The sequence below is a fragment of the Propithecus coquereli genome, unplaced genomic scaffold, assembly GCF_000956105.1.
Source record: "Propithecus coquereli isolate 6110/MARCELLA unplaced genomic scaffold, Pcoq_1.0 Scaffold409, whole genome shotgun sequence".
NCBI classification, from domain to species: Eukaryota; Metazoa; Chordata; class Mammalia; order Primates; family Indriidae; genus Propithecus; species Propithecus coquereli.
Genome location: NW_012149830.1, coordinates 1,314,947 through 1,331,762, shown reverse-complemented (window position 1 = coordinate 1,331,762; position 16,816 = coordinate 1,314,947). Strand labels below are relative to the sequence as shown.

The following is a 16,816-nucleotide window of genomic DNA, read 5'->3' as shown; positions in this document are numbered from 1 at the left end:
GTATAAGGCAGGTGTTGGACCAGCTAAGCTCAAAGGTCTCATCCAGTGTTAGCCCTTGATAACTCTCTTGGCTCCCTTCTGTAAGGCCCAGTCCAAAGGCAAAGTTGAGGACATTTGGGCACGATTAGAAAAGATTCCAGAATTCTGTGGTTTTGTACTCACTGACCATCAACAGATGAGGAGAAGCTACCTGTGTTCTGTTCTCCACGGTCTATAATCTGCTATGGGTGTTGCCATCTGAACTGAGATGGGTCCTCCCTCAGTGGCCCTATAGTCACCACCACTGCTCTTCACTCCTAGGGAGCACCGGAAGCTTAAAAGTATCCTGTAAGAAGAACCCCAGGATTAAGGGGGCAATGGGTCTTGGGTGTAATATTAATTTCAAAATATCAACTATCCAGAACTTACAGAGTTACCCCTTTAAGCAGCAAAACTTTTTATTTTAACCATCTTGCTTGGAAACTACCCACCTCTTCTTTCCTAAGTGTAGGTTAACAAGCATATGTTCTTCAGCTTTTCTTCAGAATATAGAGTTATAGTGATGAATATCACTAATTATAATCTCAGAGAAACAATCAGGGACATTAAAATACTTATAATTATCTGCTTCTACACCAACTAAATCTTTCCAATTTTCTGTTATTTTTGAATTCTTGTCTGCCATTAAAAAAACCTTCTGGGGGCTGAGCGCCGTGGCTCACACCTGTAATCCTAGCACTCTGGGAGGCCAAGGTGGGAGGATCACTTGAGCCCAGGAGTTTGAGGTTGCTGTGAGCTAGGATGATGCCACGGCACTCTAGTCTGGGCAATAGAGTGAGACTCTGTCTCAAAACACAACAAAACAAAACAAAAAACCCACAAAAAAACCTTCTGTGTACATTTCAGGCCATTCGCAGTTACCTTAGTTATTATATGTTTTCTTAGCAGCCGCTGATCAGACTTTTCTAATCTGCTGCTTCTATTTTTCTGTTAAGAAAAGAGATTATCAAGCATGTTAGGTTTGTGTATAAACCAGGAGTGAATACATCCCAATGAAGGTAACATGGAAAAATTTTATTGAGATATTAACCATCAGTGGCTTCCACTCATCCACTGGTGGTCAGTGAGGATCAAACCATAGAATTCTGGGATCTTTTCCAATCCAAGCCAAATGGTCCTCAACTTTTCCCTTGCACTGGGCCTGCCAGAAGGGAACCAAGAGGGATATCAAGGCTGACACTTCCTCGCCCTTCATTCAAGCAGATGATATGTCTTATGCTACTAGTCTCAGGGAGGATTTGTGGCTCCTATACGAGGAATAGAAATTGAGAAGAGATGAATTTCCTCTGACCGAGGAAATTGGTCTTGTGACCTGGGATCCTTGAACTAGGATGGGAAAAAAATTACATCTTTATTTTCACTAACTTGTATCTGAAATATAGCATTTCCTTCAATTACGAATGTAGGCAACAAACTACTATACCTGAGCCTTTGCCTTCAGCAGAAATCAGACACTTTCATATCATATTATGGTTGTTACAATATGTTGAAATATTGTTTACACTTACCACTACTTCAAAAGCATGAAGTTATTAGATCCATCACTAGATCTTGATATTTAATGTGCTTTTAAAAAAAATTTATACATTACAATATCATGTTTGTTTTTTAAATATTTTGATCATCAAACACCAGTATTTCCCCTGAGACTGGCAGAAAAAAAGAAGGAGGCCGGGCGCAGTGGCTCACGCCTGTAATCCTAGCTCTCTGGCAGGCTGAGGCGGGCAGATTGTTTGAGCTCAGGAGTTGGAGACCAGCCTGAGCAAGAGTGAGACCCCGTCTCTACTAAAAATAGAAAGAAATTAATCGGACAACTAAAAATATATAGAAAAAATTAGCCAGGCATGGTGGCGCGTGCCTGTAGTCCCAGCTACTCGGGAGGCTGAGGCAGAAGGATTGCTTGAGCCCAGGAGTTTGAGGTTGCTGTGAGCTAGGCTGACGCCACGGCACTCACTCTAGCCCGGGCAAAAAGAGTGAGACTCTGTCTCAAAAAAAAAAGAAAAAAAGAAGGAAAGAACAGAGAGGGCTCTGAGACTGAGAGCAGGAGTCCTGGATCCTCAGAGGGGCCGTCTGCTCAATGTATCTAGCGACATGAAAGCCCTGTGTCACCAATTTGGGCATGGAAACAGCTGACAGAGCCACTGCAACCCATGGAGACCAGTGCATGAGGGTCTGATGGCCCCCCAAAAAAGCACCCCCTATGGAAAGAGGGGACCCCTAAAAACCCAAGCTCTATTTCCTGCACAACTAGTTTGGGAGTTGAAGTTTGTGGCAGGTACAAAAGCCTCTCTAGTGACTAACAGGCATAGCTTTAGTTACAGGACTTCTGCGCATTGTAGTAATAAACAGCATGGAAAAGGTTAAATACCTGTGTTCAGATTGTAAGATCTAGTTTGGACTTCTTCCTGTGTATGCGGTAACATTAAATGAAAAAATAACCCCCCTACATTTGTATTATAGCCATGCAGTCTTACATAGGATAAGCAATCGAATTATTTAAAAAGACAAAAACCTCTAATTGAATTGCTCAGGAGCCTTTGATGGAATTTCTGAATAGTGGCTGTTTAAGATGCGGGCTAAAGTATGGCCGTCATCATGTCAGAGCTGGAAAAGGCCATGGCCCTGGGAGAGGCAGTCCTGGGCTCTCCATTTGCTGCCTCACAGGTCAGGGACCAAATGAGGGCTCCAGACATCTGGGCACTGAGTCCAGTCTCCGATGCCTCCATTAAAGGCTACACTGGCAGCCTCAGCTCTCTGTCTCACCTCTCATTTCTGCACCTCTCAGATACACTCTCAACTCATCAGCTGAAAGAGGGACCAGGCCAAAATCTTCTTCTCCCTCCTTTCTCTCTTGTCCACAGACTCCTTCCCTGAAATAGAAGACCCCTTTAGAAGTGAGGAAGAGTACTGGCCCTGCCCCCTGCAACTCCAGCAGAGAACTTTCTCCCCCCGCCCCCATCTTCTCCTTGAGCTTCTCTTACCCTCAACTCACCCCAACCCCTGCAGGGAGAAGGAGCAGGGCTGAGGGAAGGGTAGGGCTAGTATCCAACTCTCTTGTTATTCCCCGTACCCTGAACTTTCCCCTCTCCAGCTGGGCCTAGTGTGGGAAGAAGTGTCCCCGGCCTCAACTTGCCAAGTTGTGCAATGGACCAGCTGACAGGTGAAGCAGGCTCTTCCGCCCCCAGATGGTGTCAGTCTCATCAGCAGTTTCAATAGTCAGCATCTTCAAAGGGTTGCGTGTCTTGGCTTTGGATGGAGGAGGGGCAGGGCTAAGCTAGTAGCTGTAGTTCCTGCCCCCTCACCTCTATGCTTCCGCAAGCAACGGGGAGGCAAGGTGATGGAGAGACAGGAGAACCAGGTTCTGGTGCAGCACCTGCCACCAAAGAGCTAAGCATCCCTGGCCCGTCCAAGTCTCCTCCCCACCCTAGCCTTAGTTTTTCCATTTTTAAGACAAGTGAGTAACACTAGATGAACTTTAAGGTCCCATCACCTCTTGATGGTCCATGCACATTATTCAAATCCCAAAAGACAATACTCTCTATCTCACAGGCAAGTCAATAGGCTCGGAGGGAATTAGGGGCCTGCCGCCAGCCACATAGTCAGGCAGGGGGAGAAGGGGGATTGGAACTCACCTGTTTTGAATCCCAGTCCACTGTTTAAGGCACACCTCACCTCAGGAGCTCTGCTCCTCTTGCAAAAATTCGGTAGCCTCTGAGTTAAGAAACATGCACAGTGAGAACATTCAAGGCCCAGAAGAGCTCTAGAGGAGCTCACAGCAGCTGAGCTCACAAACAGTGAGAAAGAGACCAGAGGAGGCTCATTACCAGGGGTGCAAAGGAAACCTGGAGGTCCAGGCAGACGTGAGACTGGCGGATGGAAAAGAGTGGGTGCTGGGGATGCCTTGGTGACATTAGGATAGGAAAAGATAGACACTGGGGCCAACACAGTGGCTCATGCCTGTAATCCCAGCACTTTGGGAGGCTGAGGCAGGAATATCACTTGAGGCCAGGAGTTCGAGACCAGCCTGGACAACACAGAGAGACCCTGTCTCTATAAAAAAATTTTTAAAAAATTAGCCAGGTGTGGGGGTGCATGCCTGTACTCCTAGCTACTCAGGAGGCTGAGGTGGGAGGATTGCTTGAGTCGAGGAGGTAGAGGCTGCAGTGAGCTATGATTGTACCACTGCACTCCAGCCTGGGTGACAGAGCAAGACCTTGTTTCTAAAAAAATTAAAATTAAACAAAGAAAGGAAAAAATACTGAGGTGGCTTGCTTGTTCAGAAAACAGTGTCCCAAGCATAGTCCCGTTGTTATGAGAGAAAAATGCATTATTAGCTTGGCTGGGAAATGTAATCAGCTTGGCTGGGAAATGAGGCCATGACTTTGTGACAGGTACAGTTTATGAGAAAGAGACTGGGAAGGGGCAGAACAAGAGCTTGCCCCAGTCTCTGCATGGTGGAGGTGGAGGTGGATTTTACAAGCTTCCATTGGCCTTTGGGGGCCTAACATCTTGCTTCCTGTTCTTTAGTGTCTGTTGGAGGAGAGATGGGGCACAGGGGAAAATAATCTTGCAAGGCCACAATAGTGGCCAGGGGATTTTGTCTTTCTCTTGTTTTATTTACTTTTTAAATTTTGAAATAGTTGATGTAGTCAAAAAAATACATGTTATGCATCTGTAGTTTATATGCACAATAAACCAAGACCTGTGAACCCAACACCAACTTTAACAACTAGGACACTACCAGTGCTCTGAAGCTCTCATCCCTGGCCTTACCCAGAGGTGACCACTATTTCGAATTTGTCCCACACCTTTTGTCTTCTTTTTATTTTTCTACACGCAGATCCCCAAACAACAAATTGTTCAGTTTTGCTTATTTTTTAATTTAACAAGAATGTATTTATTCTATGAATTACTTTCTTTCACTCATGTTTCTAAGCTCCATCCAAGTTGATGTGCGTGTAGTTCATTCATTTGTATTATGTATAATATTCCATGGTGTTAATATACCACAATTTATTTATCCATTCTCCTGTCCAAAGGCATTTGAATTCTTTCTAGTTTTTCACTGTTTGAACGATGCTGCTAAGAACATCCTGGATGTTTATGCTTCCTAGAAACCGGTAAGAATTTCTCTGGGGTAAATACACTGGAGTGGAATTACTGAGTCAAATTATTTTTCAGAGTGGTTGGCCCATTTACATTCCCCCATCAGTGTTCCTGTCGCACCCCATCCTCACCAAGATTCAGCATTGTTCTTCCACTTTCCAGTGGCACATCTCTGCAGGTGACCCTAGGGTGGCTCTCACCTTTCCCAGCCAGAGCCAGTGGCCTTTTTAATGCCCCAGTGAACATGCTGAGATATTTCTATGTACCCCTATATTCCTAACTGGATAACATTGGCACAAGGGAGGGGAGGAAATGCTGGTTTAGGGAGAGATTAGAGAACTTGGGGTCTTTCTGTATGGCCATCAGAATCCCTGGACTTGGATAGTGGAGGCCAGCTGGTGGATTTGTGAGTTCTGCCCCAGCCCAAAGCACACTAGAGTCTGATTACCTGGGGTGATTGAAGATGCCTAATTAATTTTCCTCCCTATCAGCCCACTATAGCCTGTCCTGTTTCTCAGGTGAACACTATTTACCTCCCTCTACACTCTAAGTCAGTGTTTCTCCAAATGTGGTCCACAGGCCACCGACATCAGAACCAGCTGGGGTGCTTTCTAAAAATACAGATTCTTGGACCACTCCCCAGACCGAATCAGACTCTCTGGGGTGCTGCTTGGGAATGCGCTGTTTAATAAGTTCCCCAGGTCTTTGCACATGGAGATCTGAGGACTGCTGCTCTAAGCGCTGCCATCAAGGAGGTCAGCCCAAGGTCATCTCTAGGCAGGTTCAGACACTCCTCCCCTGCCTCCCTTTACAGCTCTTCCATAAGAGATAAGTTGAATCCCATCTTTCTCTGACTCTACCGCTATTTCCACGGTCCCCTTAAATTGTAGCATCTGTGTGTACAAGACGTACATCCCACCATTGTGTAGGGTAAAGAGAAACTGAAAACAGCTGCTTGCTAGTAGAGGCCTGATAAAATACATGATAGTACATCTTTCCAATGGAATGCTATGCAACTATTAAAAGTGACTTTATGCCCTTATTGTTGGATATCCACTTTCATTGAATCTTTTAAAAAATCACTTTTAAAAACATGTTAAATTTTACAGTTTCAGTATGATTTGAGTTTTCTCCCTAAGAATATATTATCTGTATAGTCAGAAAAATACAATGAAGTTATTTTATTTGGGAAATAAAACACAAAACACAGAAACATCCAGAAGAGTTTAAGATATATATATACATCTTTATATATATATATAGATCTTTTTTTACGTATCTTTATACACACACACACACACACACACACACACACACACATAAAGGAGCTAGTTGAGATTATTCCTCAAGCTCTGGTAACAAAAATCTGTTTAAATTATCAAAGGAAATTCTATAGGAAGTTTTCCCAAATCTGAAAGACTTGAGTTTCCAAACTGAAAGAGTTCATCAAAAGCCTAGCACAACAAACAAAAAAATGATGCACATATTTGTCACAAAATTTAAGAATAACACCAAGAAGAGAAAAGATCCTAAGAGCTTCCAAAGAGAAAAAAAGAAAAACAGGTCAAAGAAAAAGCATCAGGAATCAGAGTGGTACGTGGGCTCCTACCAAAAGCATTGGATATTAGATGACCACAAAGCTTTGCCTTCAAAATTATTAGGAAAATTATTTCTATACCTATCCTAAATAGCCAAGCATGTGACGGTAGAATAAAGACATGCTAAGACTTACAAGTGCTCCAATATTTCACTTCTTAAGCACTCAACCTTAGGATACTCCTGGAGGATATATTTTAGCAAAACGAGAATGTGCAATGTGAAAGAGGAGGCCGTGGACCCTGGAACTGGAGATGCAGCCCAGGGCACGGTGAGGGCAGGCCCAGCAGGACCCAGGGGTTCCCAGGCCCTAGGCAGGCACAGCTAGTCCAGATTGGAGCAGGAGGCAAGGACTGTGGAATGGATACCTTCAGATTCAAAATGTAAATGGAACACACAAAGGGTTCAAACTGTGTTTGAGAGTATGGAAAAACTACTGACAGTCGTGTGACAGATCTTTTGCAGCATTTGGGAAAAAGTAGTGAAATAGGCACACGGAAAAGTAAACAAATGAGAATATAATTGATAATTTCAGGAAAACCAAAAAGTAGTACAAGAAAATATAATCAGAGTACTGGAAGTCAGCATGATTGTCTAAAATTGATAAACTATGAAATTGTAGCATATGCATATTATTTCAAAATATGGAGAAAAACATGGAAATAAAAGGGGTTTTCACCCCATTCCTTACAGACATCTTGCAAGAAAAAAATAGTTAAAAAAATTAAAGTTGGTTGTCTCCGAGGCATGAGTAAAGGACTGTTGTGTTTCATCATGAGCCTCGTAGCGCCATTTTTTTAACTACGTGCATTTTTTAAAGTTTTGTTTTGTTTTTAATTGACATAATAATTGTACATTTTTATGGGATACAGTGTGATGTTCCGATAAATGCATACATAATGATCTAATCAGAGTAATTAGCATATCCGGCACCTCAAACACTTATTTCTTTGTGGTGAGAACATTGGAAATCCTCTCTTCCGGCTATTTTGAAATACACAGGTAGTTTGAACCGCTGTGCGAGGAAGGAGCAGGTGGTGGGATCTCGCTGTGTGCCTGATTAGCCCTTCCTCCGCCTTGCTTGATTGAGCTGCAGCTCAATCCGAAAGGACCGTTGGTGAGGCTGGGAAGGGCTCCGGAAAGGCCAAGACAAAGGCGGTTTCCCGCTGGCAGACAGCTGGGTTGCAGTGCCCGGTGGGCCGTATTCGTCGACACCGGAATCTAGGACGACCAGTCACGGGCGTGTGGGCGCGACTGCCGCTGTGTGCAGCGCAGCCATCCCGGACTCCGTCACCGCAGAGGTACTGGAACTGGCAGGAAATGCATCAACAGACTTAAAGGTAAAGCGTATTACCCCTGTCCCTTGCAACTTGCAATTTGTGGAGATGAAGAACTGGACTCTCTCATCAAGGCTACAGTTGCTGGTGGTGGTTTCATTCTGCACATCCCCAAATCTCTGACTGGGAAGAAAGGACAATAGAAGACTGTCTAAAGGATGCCTGGGGTCCTTAGTATCTCAGGACTCTAAATACTCTAACAGCTGTCCAGTGTTGGTGATGCCAGTGGACTGTATCCCTGTGAAAAACACAATTTTGCCTTTTTGTAATTCTGTTTGAGCAAATTGGAAGTTTAATGAGCTTTCCAACCAACCACATTTCTGCATTCAAGTCTTAACCATATTTAAGTGTTACTGTGGCTTGAAAGAAGCTATTGATTCTGAAGCAGTGGGTTTTGATTGAGTTGACTGGTTTTAAAAAACTGTTTGGATTTTAATTGAGATGCAGAAGTTACAGTAACAAACATTTGGTTTTGTACAGACATTATTTCCACTCTGGTGGATGAGTTCAATGAAGGTCATATCCCAAACTAAAAAAAAAAAAAGAAAGAAAGAAAAGAAAAGAAATATACATTATTGTTAACTATAATCACTCAACTGTACCATAGAATATCAGAACTTATTCCTCCTATTTAACTGTGACTTTGTACCCATTAACCAACCTCTCCCCATCCCTTCCTCATACCCCCCCCCAGCCTCTGGTAACCACTATTCTACTCTCTACTTCTATGAGATCAACTTTTTTAGATTCTACATATGAGATAGATCATGGGGTATTTGTCCTTCTGTGCCTGGCTTATTTCACTTAACATAATGTTCTCTGGGTTCATCCATGTTGTCACAAATGACAGGATTTCATTCTGTTTTATGGCCAAATAGTATTCCGCTGTGTATATGTACCACATTTTTTTTTATCCATTCACCTGTTGATGGACACTCAGGTTGATTCTGTCTTGGCTATTGTGAATGATGCTGCAATAAACATGGTCGTGCAGATACCTCTTCAACATACTGATTTCATTTCCTTAGGCTATGTATCCAGTAATGAGATTGTTGGTAGTTCTATTTTTAATTTTTTGAAAAACCTCCAAACCAGGAGTGGGGAACCCTGTGGCCTTCTAGGTCCTTAAGTGCAATCTTTTGACTGAATCAAAATTTTACAGAACAGGCTGGGCGCGGTGGCTCACGCCTGTAATCCTAGCATTCTGGAAGGCTGAGGCGGGCGGATTGTTTGAGCTCAGGAGTTCGAAACCAGCCTGAGCAAGAATGAGACCCCCGTCTCTACTAAAAATAGAAAGAAATTAATCAGACAACTAAAAATATATAGAAAAAATTAGCTGGGCATGGTGGCGCATGCCTGTAGTCCCAGCTACTCGGGAGGCTGAGACAGAAGGATAGCTTGAGCCCAGGAGTTTGAGGCTGCTGTGAGCTAGGCTGACACCATGGCACTCTAGCCCAGACAACACAGTGAGACTCTGTCTCAAAAAAAAAAAAAAATTTTACAGAACAAATACATTTATTTTTATTAATACATTTTTGTTCTTCTTTTATATTTTTATTTTATTTTTAAAATGAATGTATTTAAAATACCAAAGAATAAAATGAGTTTCAATGAAATAATCCTCCCAGATTGACCAGCACAATTAGAACATTAGTAAGCCATAAGGGCTAAATTGACAACTGCTACGCTCATGATTTGGTTCTAACTTCCCCCGCTGCTTGAGAGTTTATGGGGGTTGAGTAGCCAGTCTGTTATCAGTTTTTGACAACAGTGCACTGTGTTTCTGTTTGAAGTGGAATTTGTGAATAGTTGCACAGCTCAACAGTATTTTTTAATCCTGTCTGCTTAACAGCCCATCATGTCAAAGAAGACCAAGACAATGCTGAAGAAAACAGATTTTTTAATGAGGATTGGGAATTGCAATATTATCTTGTTTCTGCTAAAGATAAGATGATTTGCTTGCTTTGTGATACTGCAATATCAACATTAAAGAAATTCAATGCTCATCAGCATTATAACACTCGTAAGGACCACAAATATTTTAAATTAGAAGGAGAGACATGAAAGGTTGTATTGCAGAAATTAAAAGATGGAAAGCAAAAGCAAAGACAATTCTTTCAAGCAGCAATAAGATCTGGAAATAATGCCACTGAAGCAACTTATAAAGTAGCTTATATACTTGGGGAAAAAGGGAAGCCATTCAGTGACGTAGAAATTGTGAAAGAATGCATGGTCGAAGTTGTAGGATGCTTAGACTCTGATAACATTTCAAAGTACAAACAACTGCCTCTTTCAAGGAGAATCATAATTGATCAGCAGTGTGAACTAGCCTTCAACTTAACAGAACAACTTCATGCAATACTTCAAAAGGAAAATATATATTATTCAATCACTTTGGATGAATCAACTGATACTACTGACTTGGCACAGGTTTTATACTTCGTTTCAGTCATAATAGAGGATTTTCTTTGCTACGAAGTGTTACTCACTTTGGGTACTCTTGCAAACAGAACATGGGGAATAGACATCTGCGACAACTTTCAAGATAAATACCATGAAGTTGGACTGAATTTGGTAAATTTAGTGAGTGTATGTACAGATGGTGCACCTTCCATGACAGGAAAACATGAAGGGTTTATTGCACAGATTTAAAAAAAGTATTAACAGATCCAGATGCTCTCATTTCTTTTCATTGTATCTTTCAGCAAAATCTCTGTGCTAAAGCTACTATTTTAAGTGATACTTTGCAACAAATTATAAGTATTGTTAACTATATTTGTGCAAAGGCAACATGACATACTTTCATAACATGCTAGAGTTGAATAATGAGGCATTCGGTGTGGATTTACCCTATCATTCTGAAGTGCATTGGCTATTGTAGGGACTGGTGAGAACAGATAGTTAAATTTTATGAAGAACAAAATTAGCAATGTGAATTATTGAACAAAGCTTTCTATAGGAATGCAGCATATCTGTGTGATATCATGTCAAATCAAAATGACTTGAATATTTCTTTGCAAGGTAAAACTAGGTCTATATATGATATGTGGCAAAAAAAATCCAAGCATTGCATAAAAAGGTATCTTTTTTCAAAACACTTCTTCTTCAAAGGGAAATTTTGGATGCACATTTTCCCCAGTTAGCAAAGGTCACTGATGAGCAGGATGATATATGAAAATCATTTGAAGACTAGGCAGCTGTTATAGACCTATTAATTGGAGAATACAATGAAAGGTTCACTGACTTTGAGAAGCATGACATCACACTAAAATTAGCATTTCAGTCTCACCTAGTTGATATCACCAAGGCACCTAAAGAACTACAAATGGAATTGATTGAGCTCTCAGTAGATTACATTTTTAAGTCATTGTCTGATGCTAAGAAAGATCCCATTGAAATAAGGAAAAATAAAGTAAAATACCCATGCCTTCAGCAACATGCCTGAAAAATGCTTTCTTGCTTTTCGCCACTTATTGCTGTGAATCTACATTCCCCTACCTAACCCAAATGAAGATGCCCTTAAGGTCACAAATGACCGATACCCATCTAGAGGATCAACTGAAACTGCAGACCTCCGTGCTGCAACCAAATATTCAAATGCTTTCCAACAAAAAGCAGGCATAAGAAAGTCATTAAAAGGTTAGTTAACTTTAAAATTAACAAATAGTTTTCATTTTTGAAATTATTAAGTACATAGTAGTTAGATTTTTACAAAAAACGTACATTTAAAGGTATATCTAATTGAAGTTTCTTGAATGTGGCCTTCCAACACGAAAAGATTCCCCTCTCCTGTTTCATACTATTGTCCATAACGGCTGTACTAACTTACATTCCCACCAGCAGCTTATGAGATTACCCCTTTCTCCAAATCCTTGACAGCATTTGTTATTTTTTTATCTTTTTGATATTAATAATGGCCATTCAAACTGGGGTGAGATGATATTTCCTTGTAGTTTTGATTTGCATTTCCTGGATGGTTAGTGATGTTAAGCATTTTTTCACATACCTGTTGGCCATCTGTACGTCTTCTTACGAGAAATGTCTATTTAGGTCTATGGTCATACCTATCCTGAATGCACTCAATCTGGTCTGATCTCAGAAGCTAAGCAGGGTTGGGCCTGGTTAGTGCTTGGATGGGAGAAATGTCTGTTCAGATCTTTTGCCCATTCTAAAGTCAGATCATTTGTTTTTTTGCTATTGAGTTGTTTGAGATGCTTGCATATTCTGAATATTAACCCCCTGTTGGATACATAGTTTGTGAATATTTTCTCCCATTCTGTAGGTTGTCTCTTCACTCTGTTGATTGTTTCCTTTGCTATGCAGAAGCTTTTTAGTTTGATATAATCCCATTTGTCTATTTTTGCTTTGTTGCCTATGCTTTTGAGATCTTATCCAAAAAATCCTTGCCAAGAGCAATGTCATGAAGCATTTCCCCTATGTTCTCTTCTAGTAGTTTCATAGTTTCAGGACTTACATTTAAGTCTTTAATTCATTTTGAGTTGTTTTTTGTACGTGGTAAGAGATAGGGGTCTAGTTTCATTTTTCTGCATGTGGTTATCCACTTTTCCCAGCACCATTTATTGAAGAGACTGTCCTTTGAAAAGACTGTCCTTTCCCCAATGTATGCCCTTGTCACCTTTGTTGAAAATCAGTTGGCTGTAAATGTGCGGATTTATTTCTGAGTTCTCTATTCTGTTCCATTGGTCTATGTGTTCGCTTTTATGCCAGTGTCATGCTGTTTTGGTTACTATCGCAGTACCTTTTAAAGTCCGGTAGTGTAATGTCTCCAGCTTTATTCTTTTTGTTCAAGATTGCTTTGGCTATTCAGGTTTTTTTGTAGTTCCATATGAATTTTAGGATTGTTTTTTCTCTTTCTGTGAAAAAATGTCATTGATATTTTCATAGCAATTGCACTGAATCTGTAGATGGCTTTGGGTAGAATGGACATTTTAAAAATATTAATTCTTCCAATCCATGAACATGGGGTATCTTTTCATTTATTTGTGTCCTTTTCAATTTCTTTCATTAATGTTTTATAGTTTTCATTGCAGAGATCTTTCATCTTCTTGATTAAATTTATTCTTAGATTTTTCTTTCTTTTTGCAGCTATTATAAATGGGATTGTTTTCTTGATTTCTTTTCCCCCCTACCCTCTCAGAGATCATGATTTCTTTTCCAAATAGTTCGATGTTGACTTATAGACACACTACTGATTTTTGTATGTTGATCTTTGCATTCTTGTGCATTCATAGTTTTGATAATAAAAATTGGAACACTTACATAGTACTGATGTACTACTCAAATGTAAAATGGTACAGCCATTAACTTTAAAAAGTTAAACATAGATTTATTTATCATGTGACCTGGCAATTCCATTCCTAGGGATATACTCAAGAGAATTGAAAACAAGTGTCCAAACAAAAACTTGTACAGTTCAACACTATTCACAATAGCCAAAAAATAGAAACAACCTGAATGACCATCAACTGATGAATGAAAAAGTAAAATATGGTATATCCATACGTATGGATATACCATATTTTATTCTGCCATAAAAAGGAATGAAGTTCTGATACATACTGCAGTATAGATGTAACTTGAAAACATTATGCTAAGTGCAGGAAGCCAGACACAAAAGGCCACATGTTGTATGATTTCATTTATGTGAAATATCCAGGATAGGCAAATCCATAGAGTTAGGAAGTAGTTAAGTGGTTGCCTGGGGTTAGGGGAGAGAGAGATGGGGAGTGACTGCTTAATGGGAATGGCGTTTCTTTTTGAGTAATGAAAATATCTGGTGATGGTTGTACAACATTGTGAATATATTAAAACCCAATTGTACATTTTAAAATGGTGGAATAGTGAATTTTATGTTATGTAAATTCTACCTCGATTAAAGATGCATTCAGTTGTAACAGAAAACCCAATTCAAACTGCCTTAAACAATAAAGAGATGTGTTTTGAGTTGAGAGTATTTAAAAACAAAACAAAACACGGTATGTGCATGTTTACTCTTCCAGGGTTTAAAATCCATTGAGCCCCAAGCCCTCTGCGCACAGGGCGTTGGAAGGAATTTGAGAGCCTGTTCTGCGGCGGCGCTGGGGCGGACAATACATCCTTAGTGGTCAATAAGCGCCTGAGAGCCAGACAGACCTTAGAGTCTGGTTCTGTGACTTATGGCTGCAAGACTTGCAGACTTCTTAATCTAAGTCTTCGTTTCCTCATCACTAAAATGGGGCAATAACAGGTCTATCTTATCCAGTGCTTGTGAAATTAGAAAGATAACAAGCCCCAGGAACGGTGCCTGGCCCACAGTAAACACTTAGGTCAGGGTTTAAATCTACTATTAGACAAACCGCTAAACGTCTCTCCTGCTCTCAGAGAGAACGTCTTAATTAAGCACAATCGAGCAGGGCAGGTAGAGGGAGAGGATTTCAGGAAAAAGCAATAATATCTAACACTTATTGGGCACTTATTCGGAAGGCCTTTCCGCGTATTAGCGCGTCGCCCTGGACCCCCAAGCCTGCAGATCAGCCCCTGGCCCAGGGAGAGGTGCCCGTGGGGCCAGGGATGCGGGCGGGCGGGCGCGGCCCTGCCGGTGGCTGCAGGACCGAGGAAGGGCGCGGGAGCGAAACTGGGGCGGCGATCCGCCCAGCGCCGGCAGCGGCTGGGAGCCGAGGGCGAGGAAACGCTCCGCCAGCTGCTGCGGCCTCAGCCCTCGCCCCGAACAGCCCGGGCCGGCGGGGAAGCCCCTCGGGGACTCCCGTACTGGCCGCGTGCGGAAGGGCCTGGGGGACGTGGGGACCGAAGGGACCAGGGACCAGAGGCGGGAGCGCCAAGGCCAGAGGGGGCGGGATCCTGGGGACGCGGGGGTCCGGGGGCGCGGGGACCCAAAGGAACGCGGGGACCCGAGGGGTGTCGATCTCGGGGCAGAGTCTCAGGACCCTGCCCCACGAAAGCTCTACAGACCTCGCCCTGCCCGCTCCTTAAAGCCCGCGCTCTGGGCTCTGCACTAACCCACTTGGTCGGCAGGGCTCAATTTATTCACTGATCTTCTCTTGTCTGAGATTGTTCGCGAAGTTGCTTTTTTTTCCTTTTTAAAGAGTGGACAAAGAATCCAAACTGTGTCCCTCTCATGGGCTCCTTGAGGACAGCGCTGATGTTTCATCTCAGAATCCCCAGGGCCTGGCCCATGGTCGGCTCTCAGCACACAGTGGCGGAATACACACTGAATGGCCGTGCCACTGGCTGAACTGCCTTTTCTTGCTTGTGGCACAGGTCTCACCCTTGGGACTCTAGAAGCAGAGGTGGAGGGCTGTGATGGGAGCCTTGGCCCAGAAAAATAACATGTCAGCTGCTATGATCCCTATGTATATAGTATCAGACAATGTCAAAGCTCACTCGTTCATTTCTCTTCCGCGCCTCACACTATCCTTGGGAAGTAGATGTGGCTAATGCTGTTACTGTCATTTTACAGAGGAAACTGAGGCTCAGAGGAGTAACCCAGGTAGATGTGTTGTAGAACCCACTCTTGTCTGCTTTCCAGGGCCTGGTTTTCTGGAACTCCCGTACCAGGCTTGTAGCTATGGATGAGCATAGGCATTTCTCCTGCTTGTCCCTTTGCCCACTGCGGGAGTCAAGGCTGCAGGGTGCAAGGGGAGGCTCTGGGCTGGGGATTGTGGCCCATAGCAAGTGGTGTGGTGGTCAGGGTATTGTTGTTTAATGCCAGTCCAGGTTTGACACAGTGCAGGTGTGCTTACCAAACCTCTACTGGGCTAGGCATTTGGGAAGGGGCACAATGATGAATGAGACACAGGCCTTGTACTCCAGGAGCCAAAACTTGGTAGGACAATTGTTTTATATATGTAGGATATTCAGGGGTTTGTGAGGTTTATCTACAATAGTAGTTCTCAGCCAGAGGTTCACAGAATACCTGTGGGGATTTCTAAGAATACACAAGCAAAATACAGATGTCAGAGTCTCACTTCAGGCCTACTGAGTTAGAATTTCCTATAATGGAATCTAAGCATTTGGATTTTTAAAAAGCTTTTCCTGGATTCTGATGTGCACTCCTAGTTGAGATCTGTTGCTCTAACGCAAAATCATTGTTGATCGTGGGCCCATAAGGGAAGGATGCAAATAACTATAGTAGAGGGCAAATCGAGGTGAACTCCTTAAGAAAGTGACAAACCAAGTGCCATGGTTCTCAAAGGAGGGAGAGGTCACATCTGGATGGAGGAATCAAGAAGGCTTTATGGTGACTCATGCCTGTAATCCTAGCACTTTGAGAGGCCAACTGGGAGGACTGCGTGAGGTCAGGAGTTTGAGACCAACCTGAGCAAGAGCAAGACCCAGAGACCCTGTCTCTACAAAAAACAGAAAAATTGGACAGATGTGGTGGCGCTCAACTGTAGTCCCAGCTACTTGGGAGGCTGAGGCAGGAGAATCGCTTGAGCCCAGGAGTTGGAGGTTGCAGTGAGCTATGATGACACCATTGCACTCTACCCGGGACGACAGAGAGAGAACTTGTCTTAAAAAAAGAAAAAAGGAGGCCAGGCGCGATGGCTCACGCCTGTAATCCTAGCACTCTGGGAGGCCGAGGCAGGTGGATTGTTTGAGCTCAGGAGTTCGAGACCAGCCTGAGCAAGGGTGAGACCCTGTCTCTACTAAAAATAGAAAGAAATTAATCAGACAACTAAAAATATATAGAAAAAAATTAGCCGGGCATGGTGGCGCAT

The 16,816-nt window shown here is 42.5% G+C and overlaps 1 pseudogene; it reads left to right on the top strand.

The window, feature by feature from the left end:
• The first annotated feature begins 3,183 nt into the window (after positions 1-3,183).
• LOC105817336 lies at positions 3,184-8,233 on the top strand (annotated as a pseudogene).
• Positions 8,234-16,816: the final 8,583 nt, after the last annotated feature.